Source organism: Gymnoscopelus microlampas (assembly GCF_963454915.1).
Source record: "Gymnoscopelus microlampas genome assembly, chromosome: 15".
Classification (NCBI taxonomy): domain Eukaryota; kingdom Metazoa; phylum Chordata; class Actinopteri; order Myctophiformes; family Myctophidae; genus Gymnoscopelus; species Gymnoscopelus microlampas.
Genome location: NC_139952.1, coordinates 22,106,090 through 22,118,793, shown reverse-complemented (window position 1 = coordinate 22,118,793; position 12,704 = coordinate 22,106,090). Strand labels below are relative to the sequence as shown.

General features: G+C 43.2%; 1 protein-coding gene across 1 annotated transcript in view; it reads right to left on the bottom strand.

The window, feature by feature from the left end:
- Window positions 1-1,410: 1,410 nt before the first annotated feature.
- The window catches only part of trappc3 (trafficking protein particle complex subunit 3), a 787,905-nt gene continuing 776,611 nt past the window's right edge, over window positions 1,411-12,704 (bottom strand). The window contains exon 6 of the transcript XR_014602411.1: window positions 1,411-1,454. The gene's annotated coding sequence lies outside the window, so the exon portion shown is untranslated. The remainder of the gene's footprint in view (window positions 1,455-12,704) is intronic.

The window sequence follows — 12,704 nt, the reverse complement described above, 5'->3', positions numbered from 1 at the left end:
CGACCACCACTGCTGCCTTCCCCCTGCCCCTCCTGTTACACACTGCTGCCTTCCCCCTGCCCCTCCTGTTACACACTGCTGCCTTCCCCCTGCCCCTCCTGTTACACAGTGTGAGGATCACGCATCGGTCTGAGCAGCCACCTGGCGATGCACAGGCGAAAGACGATCACAATAATCAACCCATAAATTCTATTTTGAGCAACGTCATCGTCGACATCGATGGACTGCCATAAGCAAGTGTGTGTGTGTGTGTGTGTGTGTGCGTGTGTGTGTGTGTGTACGCACAAATGCGTGCACACACCATACAGTTCAAACTTGCTTTGTAAAGGTACATACGAATTATTACACTTTTGTGTTAATCGATATGCGTGGAAATAATTAGAGAGAGATTATTTTGTTTGTTCATAAGTAACCCAAATAACTCATTAACCCAAATTGCCATTAAAGTGTAATGTGATGTAATAATTAATATATTTGGGTTTTAGAGGATGGAAAAGCTACACTTAACAGTTAATATCTGAAGAGTCTCAAATGGTTCATTATATTTGTGGAGGCACAGCCATTAAAAAACATAATTATATAGAGCTATTTAAACACTTTCAACCCGGCATCCATATTTTAGGCATGTCATTAAAACGTTTGAAAGAATTAGCAAAACATATCAAGAATGGTTCATCACTCAGTATTAAGTATTGTAGCGACCCCGAAAAATACCTGGCCGTAACTTGCTCCTTCAAGGGAGCTAGCTCTCTTGGCGTTGCCTGATACCTGCCGGTTTGCCGAGCTGGAGACGTGGGTTCGAATCCAGCTCGATGCGCGAAACATAACAGTATTGCAAAAAAGAAACCATGTGTTCCTTGTTTGTCTGATCCATCACCTAATAATGATGTTTCCGAGTAACCACATCAGCTCCTGATGTGCCGTTATCTGAAGCCAACAGGGTACCAGCAATTGGCTTAATAGATTGAGCAGCATGACAAGTGATTTAAACCACATGCCAGCGCCTCCTCCATTCCCTGATAGCACTCCATAGCTGAACATTTATATAGGATATTTAGTGGATAAAATCTGAGACGTTGTTTTACACCATCATCATGAAGTCAGAGGAGCCAGGCGATTGATCAGAATCACTATGACAGTAGGTAGCGATAAGCATTGATCTTGCCCTCCAAGAGAAGGGTAAGTAGGACAAAAAGCAACCATTAGGCAGCCAGAGTCACAGAGGAATGTCTGGAACTTTTATTATTTTAACCCATAAAGACCGGGAACGCATCTGTGTCATTTTTAGATTTCTTTGGCTATTCAAAAATAGCAGATCTACAAGCTCATAGCGCGGCACCGAGTGCCGCGCTACGAGCTTGTAGATCTGCTATTTTTGAAAAATCTTGAAAATGTGTGCTTTTGGGGGGGCCCTAGAACAAAATATTTTGAGATGGGTGTCCGCGGCCTCAGGTCTTAATGGGTTAAACGAGCTACCAAGACAAAAATGAAACGGCACAGTCTGTTGGGCGATGTAGATTTGAGTCCGTAAGTGTGACAGAGGACAGGAGATTTATCATTGCCGATGCAGAACCAAAATGAGGCTCATACAGGTAACCATATCAAAGTGCTCTTTTAGAATGTGAGATCAAGCATGGAGACAGAGAGAGAAAAGGCAATCTTCATCCGAGGGGGTACGAAAGGAAAGCAAGATGGGTTCAGAGTTCACCCTGCGGCCATGGGAAGAGATGGTCGGACCACAAGAACAGGTTCAAACTCCACGATATCTACCAGACACCGACTCCTCATCTCTCACTTCATCTCAGTTACCCCCGTCTCTGTTCGGGCCTGCTCGTCTGATTGCCCCCGTCTCGCTTTCCGCCGCCTTCTCCCTTTCTTTCCCATTGTGTGTTTTGCCTTGAGGTTTTCTATGGGCTCTTAACTAAATGGGGTCCATGCTGCTGGTCATTGTTGAGAGCCGGGGCAGCAGTGTAAACGGCACGCTCCAATAAGCACTGCAAACACTAAAAGGTAAAGGCCATACCCCCAAGTGTGTGTGTGTGTGTGCGTGTGCGTGTGCGTGTGCGTGTGTGTGTGTGTGAGAGACAGATAGACAGCCAGAAAAAAACAAGAAAAAAAAAAGTCAGGACTGCAACAGAAAACACATTGTTGATATATGTTGATGATGAATAAACAGGCACATTTTGATGTTGTTGCCTCGCAGTGATAATGGTCAATGACTGTCATGGTCTGCCCCCTGTCAGCTTCCCTACCTGTCCACCAGGTGTCACCTTGTCCTGCATGTCCCTGTGTGGGCCATAGTTACTGTAATCAGCCCCACCTGTGCTAACTTTCCATTGTGTTCAAGTGTCCTATCATGTATGTGCATAAAAGCCCTGTCCTCTATCAGTCAGTTGTCTTGTTTCAATTATTGTGAGTAAATCTGTTGTACTTATATCTTGTTTGTTCCGTAAGTATTGCAACCCTGTGGCTTATATTGTTGTACCCTGCTTGTACTTGTGCCTGTGTTTTGACTGTACCCTGTCACTGGAGAAGTAAAGCTTATCCCCCGAGTATTGCCTACTTACATACTCTACTCCATTAGACGGATGAGACATACAAACACTGTGTATCTTTGTCGTGGAGCATGTATGTCTGCATTAATAATGTACCATCTCTAGTGTTTGGCTTCAATTGGGAGTTTTCAGAATTCACATATATAATTCATATTTGTGGTATCTTGTTTAAATAGGCAAACTCAATGAATCACAGCATGTGCTTAGTGACACTGAAAAGGATTCTGCATAATACAGAATACAGATGGATTGTAGCCATACCATTCAGATAGCCATGAATTATTTACATGATAGATCTCATGTTATTGTGGAGGGTAGTGAGAATGATCCGATGGGAATAAGGCCGTAATGGTAAGCAGACTTATCGCTTACCCAGCCTTTATTTGCCATGGATGAGGGGAGTGATAAAATGAGAGAGGGTGATAAACCGTATAAGCCCTAGGGCATATACAGCAGCTCACCAATCAGCACACGGGAAAGTGTCACCACGAGCTAGGATACCTCGCTAGTTAATAAATAATCACCTTGTCAAAGATGGATGAAACTCGGCTGTCAAACATGGAAAATAAAAGAACAAAGACCTGAAACCCTGACGAGATGATTAACTTTTGGGTCGAAAGGTCAAAGGTCACAACCCAAGGTCAAGATCAAAACTAGTTAGTGTGTCGTGGACATCACTTACAGGGATATTTCACTTTCAAACATGTTTGGGGTCATTTTAACGTCTACCCTGGCTTTTGTGAGGACCCCAGACAGTTTTTAAGTGGCTTGATTCAGTATTTAGATATTTGATATTATTCTTTTCTGACAACACGCCCCCTTCCTATACAAACCCATTGTAACTTAAAACTTTTTAAAATTTTAACCATGATAGATTCATCGAAAACACCCGTCCTTGGTTCCGGTAATGGATATTGTCCTAATGCGTGGAAGGGGCTGTGTTGTTTTTTTCAATTACTTTTTTTCATTGATATTATAAATGTTTTGTATTCTATTGAATTTCTTTCATTTAAAAAATATATATTTAAAAAATAAATACTAAATACTGAATCAAGCAACTTAAAAACTGTCTGGGGTCCTCAGCCTGAGTAGATGTTAAAATGACCTCAAACATGTTTGAAAGTGAAATATCCCTTTGAGACATGAACACGCAATCTTGATCTTGTGGCCACAAGATCTTTACCTAGTGGCCTCTATAACTCCAGTGGCCATGTCATATATCTCAAGGCCACAAGATCAGGATCTCGTGGTCATGTCTCATGTCTTGGCTAGAACATCAATAACTAACTGAACGTAATCTTGTGACCGCAATATTTAATATATGACCGCATGATCTATAGGAGTCACTTGAACTATGTAGTGTGCCTACAATCGTGGCCAGAAGATCTAGTGGCATCATCTTACATCGTGTGACCACAGCACCACCAACTACAAACACCAGGCATTTAGCAGATCCAGAGCCACTTAACGAAAGCAAAATCAGAGTAAGTGGCATGAACCCTAATCAACAAATGACAGAGTAAATGGTCACGTAATTAGAGCGCAAAGAAAAACAATTAAGTACAAGTAACTAGTATACCAAGCAAACATCAATGCTAGCATCTGTCTTAACAACAGGCTATCTAAATAACATTCTCAGCATTTGTGGTCAAGCAGTGTGTGAATCTAAATAACATAAAATATGTTAACAGGTAAGCAACATACATCTGCATAGCACAACTAGCATTCATCAAATAAAAAAAAAGGCGACAAGAAGTGATAGAAGGAATATGCAGTGCAAGGGGTCGAGGTAGAGTCTGAAGTGGTTTTCAGACTGTGGTTTAAAATAGGGGTCTACCATCCTTCATTCTACAGCCAGGAGGGAGAAGAGTCTACGACGCTTGGAGCGTCTTGATCACGGCTTGATTGCCTTGACTCTGGAACAGCCTGCCATTGGACCTCAGGCTTGCTAGCTCCATAAACATTTTAAAATCTTATTTACTGGGAGGGCCGGCCAGGCGGCAGACCATGGCCACGTCACTCTGACTCAGACATAACCATAAACAAACCCGATACGCAGGGTATTGTCATATACTAATGACATCAGGGATCTAAATATGGGCATAAAAGGGACACAGGTAGACGGACAGATACAGAGATCTCCATAGACGGGTACAACGGGTACTCTGACAAAGCCCTCGACACTATGACTCAGACATATTGGTCGGATCGGCGGTGCGACGTAGGTGTGAGGGCCACGTTATTTATACTACAGGTCCAAACCTGACGTATAAATAAGTGTATTATGATTATGATTATTATTATTTATTAATATTAATATCACTAGTGTTTTGAATTGGATGCGGGCAGAAACTGGAAGCCACTGAAGGGAATGCAAAAAGTGTGAGAGGTGAAGATTTGGGAGGTTGAAGACCAGACCGCCTTCAAGATCATTTGAAAGGGTTACCCTGCGTTTTAACAGCGGGCAACTCTGGGCGACGTCGCCCAAAAATATAATGAAAGTCTATGAGAGCCGGCGATCGCCCGGAGTTGCCCGCTGTTAAAACGCAGGGTTAGAGTGAGCATGCTGACAAGCCAGCAAGGACGTTGCAATATTCAAGCCTGGAGATGACTGAAGGCTTGGATAAGGAGCTGGGCAGACTCCTTAGTGAGGAAGTGTCTGATCCTCCCTAGGGCTGTCCTGTCACGATAACAAATTTAAGTTGACGATTCATTATCACTCAAATAATTACGAATAACGATTTAATTGTGTTTCTGTCGTTGAAAATTAATGGAATATCATGAATAAAAATTACATTTCTGTTTGGCTTTCGTAAACAAAGTTGCACAGAGCAGATATGACAAATAACACATATTTAATTCGTTTATACTTAAAAATAAACATTAATAGTGGAAATAGCCGATCTATAAGCTCAAAACGCGTCGCATCGCGATGCTTATAGATCTGCTATTTCCACTATTCTTGCCTTTTTTTGATTTTTTTAAAACATGGAATTGATTATGACGATTATGCAATTATAATTGCGGTTATATAAAATAATTGCGATTAAACGATTATGCATTGTGACAGGCCTAATCCTCCGGGTGTTGTACAGTGCAAACCTACAGGATCGAGTGATCGCTGTTGACTGTCCATGGACCACTCCCATGGCTCTTGACATTTGCAATAGAAGCCACCAGGGTTTTGTCGATGGAAATGGAAATATCCTGCAGGGGGGCAGGAATTTCCAGTTAAGAAGAGAAGCTCAGTCCTGTCTGCATTGACCTTGAGGTGGTGGGAAATAAACGTCCAATGTGAGATGACAGCCAGGCATGTATAGTGATCAGTGTTGCCAGATTCTGTGAGAGAAACAAGCAACCAGGTCTAGGAAAACCAGCCCAAAAGAAGCGACTATGGGTCACATGAGCACTTTAACATATTACATCAGCTATTTGAAAATAGCAGATCTACAAGCTCACAACGCGTCGCGATGCGACGTGTTGTGAGCTTGTCGATCAGCTATTTTCAAATAAAATCTTGCGGGGAAATTATGATAAGCAGATCTGGCAACCCTGGTAGTGATGCGCAGTTGCGCACTACAACCTGTGTGGCAAAGGATGGGAAGGAGAAAAACAGTTGAGTGTGATCAGGCCTGACAAAACCAGAATGGCATTAATACTTGATTTACTTTTCCTCATTTTAGTGTTTCCATGGGCTTCGCGACCTTGATGGTTGCCCTTTATTTTATATAGTTGTATACCTTTATACACCTTTATTTTGCCAGGAAGTTCCAATGAGATTTTCCTTTATTTATTTAGATCTCGTTAGAGTGGTGTGATGTTTTTATGCAAATGTTTAATGTAGCACTTTCAGATTTGTTTCAAATGTAAAGTGCATTATGCACACATTTCTATGGCATTCGGGGTGATCTCATTAGTTTTCTTGACCTCGATAGTAAGCACATGACTCCACAGATACACTTTTGGAACAATAACTTTTATTTTCATTCTGAGTATCTGTGTCTATTTGTATGTATTGCCTTTTCTGTTAATGGTACAGCAGGGTTGTGGCTCTTTCGGAGAGGGAACTTCGGAGGGTGGGAGGGGTAACAATCATATATTCTTTTTGTATGCTTTTGTCTTATTGACCTTGTACGCAATTTGAAAACACCAATAAAGAAACTTTGAGCAAAAAACAAAAAAAACAACAACTTTGGAATAATAAACTCTGCGCTCAGCACCCCGGGTGTTGACAGCTCCACGGCATGACTCAACGCACCTGCCTCTCATCTGCAATCACCTCCAAACTCTACAAGAACCTGGTCTACTCTGCACGTCACTCTTCGCCAGTTCTTAAGCAGCCTTTACGTATGCTTCCCGTGATCCCGTCAGCTGAGTCGTGGCGGTCAGCAGAGCCCCATACCCCCTTGCTGGCTTCAACCTTCATTCCACCTCTTCCTTGCTGTGTGCCTTGGTCACACACACACATAAAAACTCTAACAGTAAGACCTGGCCAGCTTGGACCCAACCGGCATGACATGCACCCCAATGCCCCCCATTTCACTTCAGGCCCAGGGCAAGGTCCTGGCACAACACTCCCGCATAAGTCATATCAAGCGACATGCGCCAGGAGCTTGGGGGGGGGGTCACCGATCTCCAGCAGGAAAGCCCAACTGACTGGCCTCACCACTCTTACTCCCTGTTTTTGTAGCTCCCCTTTGGTTAAGACCTGGGACGCATCTGTGTCATTTTTTGATTTGAGTTAAAAAGCAATATTTTGCACTTTAGCTATTAAAAAATAGCAGATATACAAGCTCATAGCGCGACACCGAGTGCCGCACTTATAGCTTGTAGATCTGCTAGTTTTGGAAAATTGTGAAAATGTATGCAACTCTTTGAATATATTATTTTAAAGCGAACACTTTTAACTCAAATCCTTGCTTCTGGGGGGTCCCTGGAACAAAATATTTTGAGATAGGGACGGCGGCCAAATACATATCATTTTTGTGTGTCCTTGACATGAAAAAGTTTGAGCACCACTGATATAGAAACATTTTTTTCAGAATACTGTTGGGATTTAGAAGACATTGTAGAATCGGCTTCAGGTCTTAATAGGTTAATAAACTCACCAGGCTTCAACGTTCAATTCCTTGCTATGTGCCTGGGTCACACACACGAACCCCAATACCCCTCGTTATGATTGTTATATTTTTATAGCACGTCGGCAATTACCCCCAAATCTACATTTTAGTTATTAAATGAAATGACGGACAGTATCACTAATGTATAATGTACAACAATTTCAGATCCATCCAACGATGTTATGACCAACCAAAAAAAGAAAGAAAATCTGTGAAGGTCTTAATGGCGTAATAAATGTGTGTCTCTCTGACTCGATCAGCAATGCCACTTCATATTATATTCATGGGTTCACTGGTGGTATGTACTGTAATGTTGTTTTTCATCAGTAAGCACAGCTTATCACCAGTTTCCTTCCAACGTGGAATATTTATACTGGCTGGTGTGATAAATGTATCTCGCTATGTTCAGCGAGTTTTACTGGTGTACACCTCATACATACATTAGGCATCATTATGTTAACTTTGTGCCAATCAGATGTAAATCATCTTCATGTATTTGTAATGTAAAAATATTAAAAGGAATGTGATTCCCCACTGTGTTGCAATTCTTGGATTAACACATCACCCCACTAACATATATTGTACAGATGCGCACGTGCAGGCACACGTGTGTGTGTGTGTGTGTGTGTGTGTGTGTGTGTGTGTGTGTGTGTGTGTGTGTGTGTGTGTGTGGTGCGGTGGGTTATTGGGGGGGAGAGGGCATAAAGGTCACAATAAATGGTTATATTCAAAGCTGTTCTGAAGAATCAGCATCATCCTATGTTTTTCATCAACCAAAGTTGTATTTCTGGTGATCACTGTGAGCCAGTCTGCAAGGCACTGCAGAGGTCAGTCAAACAGAACACTTTTAAAACGTTGCTTGTCTTCTTCAATTCACATGTGTAGCTGAACATGACGTTGTATGTCTTTGTAGACAGTTGTAGGCGTGGCCTAGATGGGCGGGTATAGACAGAAGACGTCTGGGGAATCATAAGGTCGCCGGTTCTATACCCTCAGCTCAGCCAGTCTACTGTACTTGACGAAGTGTTCGTGAGCAAGACACTTAACCCCGGACAGCTGCCCCCGTGTGCCCATCTGAACAGCCATTTTGCTGGGCAGAGGAGTCATTTCCGCGACATACTAAAGCCTATACAACTTGTGCTATAACCACGCCCCCCTTCTGTGGCCAACGCGGAAGTGCCTCTGCCTACAACAACCGCGGGCTATTTTTTTTAGCCCGTATAGTTTTGGACCGCGACGGAGGCGCAGCGTCTCAAGCGAACTTGGGCTGACTCAGCGCCGTTCGAGTTATGTACCGATAGGGACAGAATAGTAAATCATGTTTTTGGTGAGAGCGTTTGCCCCAACTGCCACTCAAAGTGGCTACTGGCCAATCACAGCGCATCCTTGCACAAGCGTATCGGCCAATCACAGCGCGTCCTTGCACAAGTGGTATATAGGTTTTGGGATGACGCGTCATTTCCCCACCCCTGGGGACCAGTAAATACTTCCTTTCCCTTCCTATCTAATGTATATTATCCAACTATATACACAGACTATGTAGTCAGTGCTCGTGTCAGTGAGTGAGTGAGTACACTTGCTTCACTTTCCTCTTCTATGCCTACATGGACATGCCGTGGTCCAGATCAGAAGTAGACAGAACGACGGCCGCGGGGCATAACTGGTCATTATTGAATATGTGGCCCTGAGCAAGCACAACAACGCATTAATAAATGAACAGGTGCATTAATATGAAACTACATCCCTGCCCTACTCACTTATGGCACAGTGCACACTGCAGGTTCGGATGTACTGTATATATATAAGTAATTAGTGGACACTGCTGCCAACAGATCATTCTGAAATGTGTGTCTTTTTCCTCCAAAAAATGTGGTGGAAATGAGTCCAACATTAATTAATATGTGGTGCACTCCTTTCTAATCCCCAAAGGAAACCCTTTTGGAAATGGCAGCAATGCCAGAACAGAAACATTCCTGAAAACGCCACGTGCGCACGCGCACACACACACACACACACACACACACACACACACACACACACACACACACACACACACACACACACACACACACACACACACACACACACACACACACACACACACACACACACACACACACACACACACACACACACACACAGCGTTGCGGTCCCCCTCTCCCCTCCTCTCTGTGTGGTTGGCAGCTTGCTCAGTTGGATATGCTATCTGGCTAAGAATGTATGATTGATTGTTAGAAATAAGAGACACTCTGCTGCCCCTGACTCCTCTCCTTCTCAACATGGTTAATGGGCCAAACCAAATGCAGGTTTGTGTGTGTGTGTGTGTGTGTGTGTGTGTGTGTGTGTGTGTATTACTATACTTCTGAGGACCAAACGTCAAAAGTATAGTAGAATTTGAGGAATAGACGTTGTGAGGACCATTTTCCTGGTCCTCGCAAGAAAAATGGTTGTTTTATGGTCGATTTTTTTTTTGGAGAGATACGTTTACAATTAGAAAAAGATTCAGGTTGGGGTTAGGATTAGACAATTAGAGGTTAGGTTTAGGAGTCAGGATGTCGATTTTTCCCATTTTATACTCAGTTGTGCGGCGATGGCGCACACCGTAAAATAGCCGATCTACAAGCTCACAACGTGTCGCAGCGCGACACGTTGTGAGCTTGTAGATCTGCTATTTTTCGGCTTTAGACTTACGGTTAAAAATGCCCCAAAGAAATCATAAATCAATCATAAAATCGGCTTCCTAAAATGTTGATGTCCTCACAAGTATAGTAATACAAACATGCGTGTGTGTGTGTGTGTGTCAAACAGAGAAATGCATCAACGCGAGCACATTAGCTCATGCCGTAGGTTGATATTCAAGCTATTTATCGACCGTTAGTATTCGCAGGCACGTTCGCGTGTGCATACCGTAGTACGCAAGCGTGCATTGTGTGCATCGAAAGCATAGCCAACATGTCTGAGTGTGCCCGCACTATAGTGAGTGAGTGTCTCTGTGTGCATGTGCGCGCATGCTTGCATATAGGTGTGAGTCGCAGGCAGGGGCCCCGACCGTGGTTTGAGCCAAACCAAGCGGAATGGAACACGTGTTTGACGTGGAGCGCAATTGAATCAAATGGCCCACTTATCCCATTACCTACCCCCCCACCCTCCTGCTCCTCGCACCATGCCTCCCCCCCCCAACACACACACACACACAAAACCCCAGTCCTCCACCACCTCCTCCAACCTGTCCTTGGAGCATTGGACACACAGTCCATCAAAGGCCTCTTCCCCTGGATGAGTCGGCTTTCATAAATGACTAAAGCACCCCCCCCCCCCACACACACCCCCTCCTATACCTCTACCCTCCTTCCCTCCCGTCCGTCCATCTCTCCATCCCTGTTTTTCCTGTACCCTCCCCCATTTTGCACCCCTCCTCAATCTTGCCACACAATACTTTCAGGTCAATTTGATGCTAAGTGTTTCCTGGCAATCAGTATCAGTGAGATGGTGGTGGTTTGTGTGTGTGCATGTGTGTATGTGGGAGAGACAGAGAGAGAGAGAGAGAGAGAGAGAGAGAGAGAGAGAGAGAGTGAAGGAGGAAGAGAGGGGGAGGGGGGTCCCCTTGAAATGGCCCCCTAATCATTTTATCCCTGCTTTACAAAGGCGCTTAATAAGTGATTTACAAAGGATTAGCTCTGTAATATATACATGAGTTGCTATTTTTTCTTCTGCATCTCGGCCTCTGGTTTCTCTCTCTCTCTCTCTCTCTCTGAGAAGGTGAGAGTGGGGGAGATAGTGGATAGAGGGATATAGTGAAGCAGAAAGTGAAGGAAGTTGTATGAGGGAGGGAGAGAGAGAGGGATGGAGGAATAGTGAGAGGAATGAGAATGAGAGTGAAGGAGAAAAGGAGAGAGAAGGAGGATGGAGGGAGGATGGAGAGAGGAAAGGCATGGGATGACGAGAGAGGATAGAACAGAGGAAGGAATAGCGTGGGAGAGAGAGAGCATGCGTTTCCAAGCATGCTTGTGTACATGCATGTACTGTTGGAGGTGTAAAGTGGAGTTGAGGAATGGCTTACTGAGATGAGAGGGGGTGTGGCTTTTTAAATAATGCACAGGTTCATAAATCACAGAGTCACGTGATTGAGATCTGTTGCTCATGCATGCCCTTTCATCAGGTCTAATTTAATTTAGTTTAATACACACATAGGGAAATATATATACACAGTATTGGACAGTGGACACGTGACGTGACCAGAAGATATGGAACAAGGACAAGAACAGAATAGAATAGAACATGCATCTCGTATCATTGTGCACAGACGTCAGTCTCTCTGATAAAGTAGTCGATCGTATCACGGATATTAATATTCTTACGTAGCCGAGTTATTCACCGCATGCATACTGGGTCAAGCAGATAAAGGTCATAAATCATGACAGCGTCTGCATTGCACACCGTAATCTGGCTGTACTGTATGTGCACTAAGAAGCATGCGTTTTTCTTCTTTCTGATCCCAGCACAGTGCATTGAGAACGCAGCCTTTACGTGACTTTCACTCATGTACAGACTAGTTCATTATTTGCCTTAAAAGCTTCCGTTCCCAGGTTACTGCTCACCATCAGTGGTGGAAAAAGTGCTCAAAATGTAAAAGTATCAATACTGCAATGTAGAAGTAGTCTGTCACAAGTAAAAGTCTGGAATAAAAAAATGACTTATGTAAAAGTACAAAAGTATTAAAATGTTTGAAAATAGCAGATCTACAAGTTCACAACGCGTCGCGATGCGTTGTGAGCTTGTAGATCGGCTATTTTCAAATAGCCTAGGTATAAAATAGGGCTAAAGTGGTTAATGTATGTTTTTATAATATAATAATTTATATCTGCAAAGTAACTAGTAGCTAAAGTTTTCAAATAATTGTAGTGGAGTAAAAGTACAATATTTGCCTCTGAGATGTAGTGGAGTAGAAGTAAAAGTACAGACAATTGGAAATACTCCGGTAAAGTGAAAGTACCTCAAAACTGTACTTAAGTACAGTACTTGAGTAAAT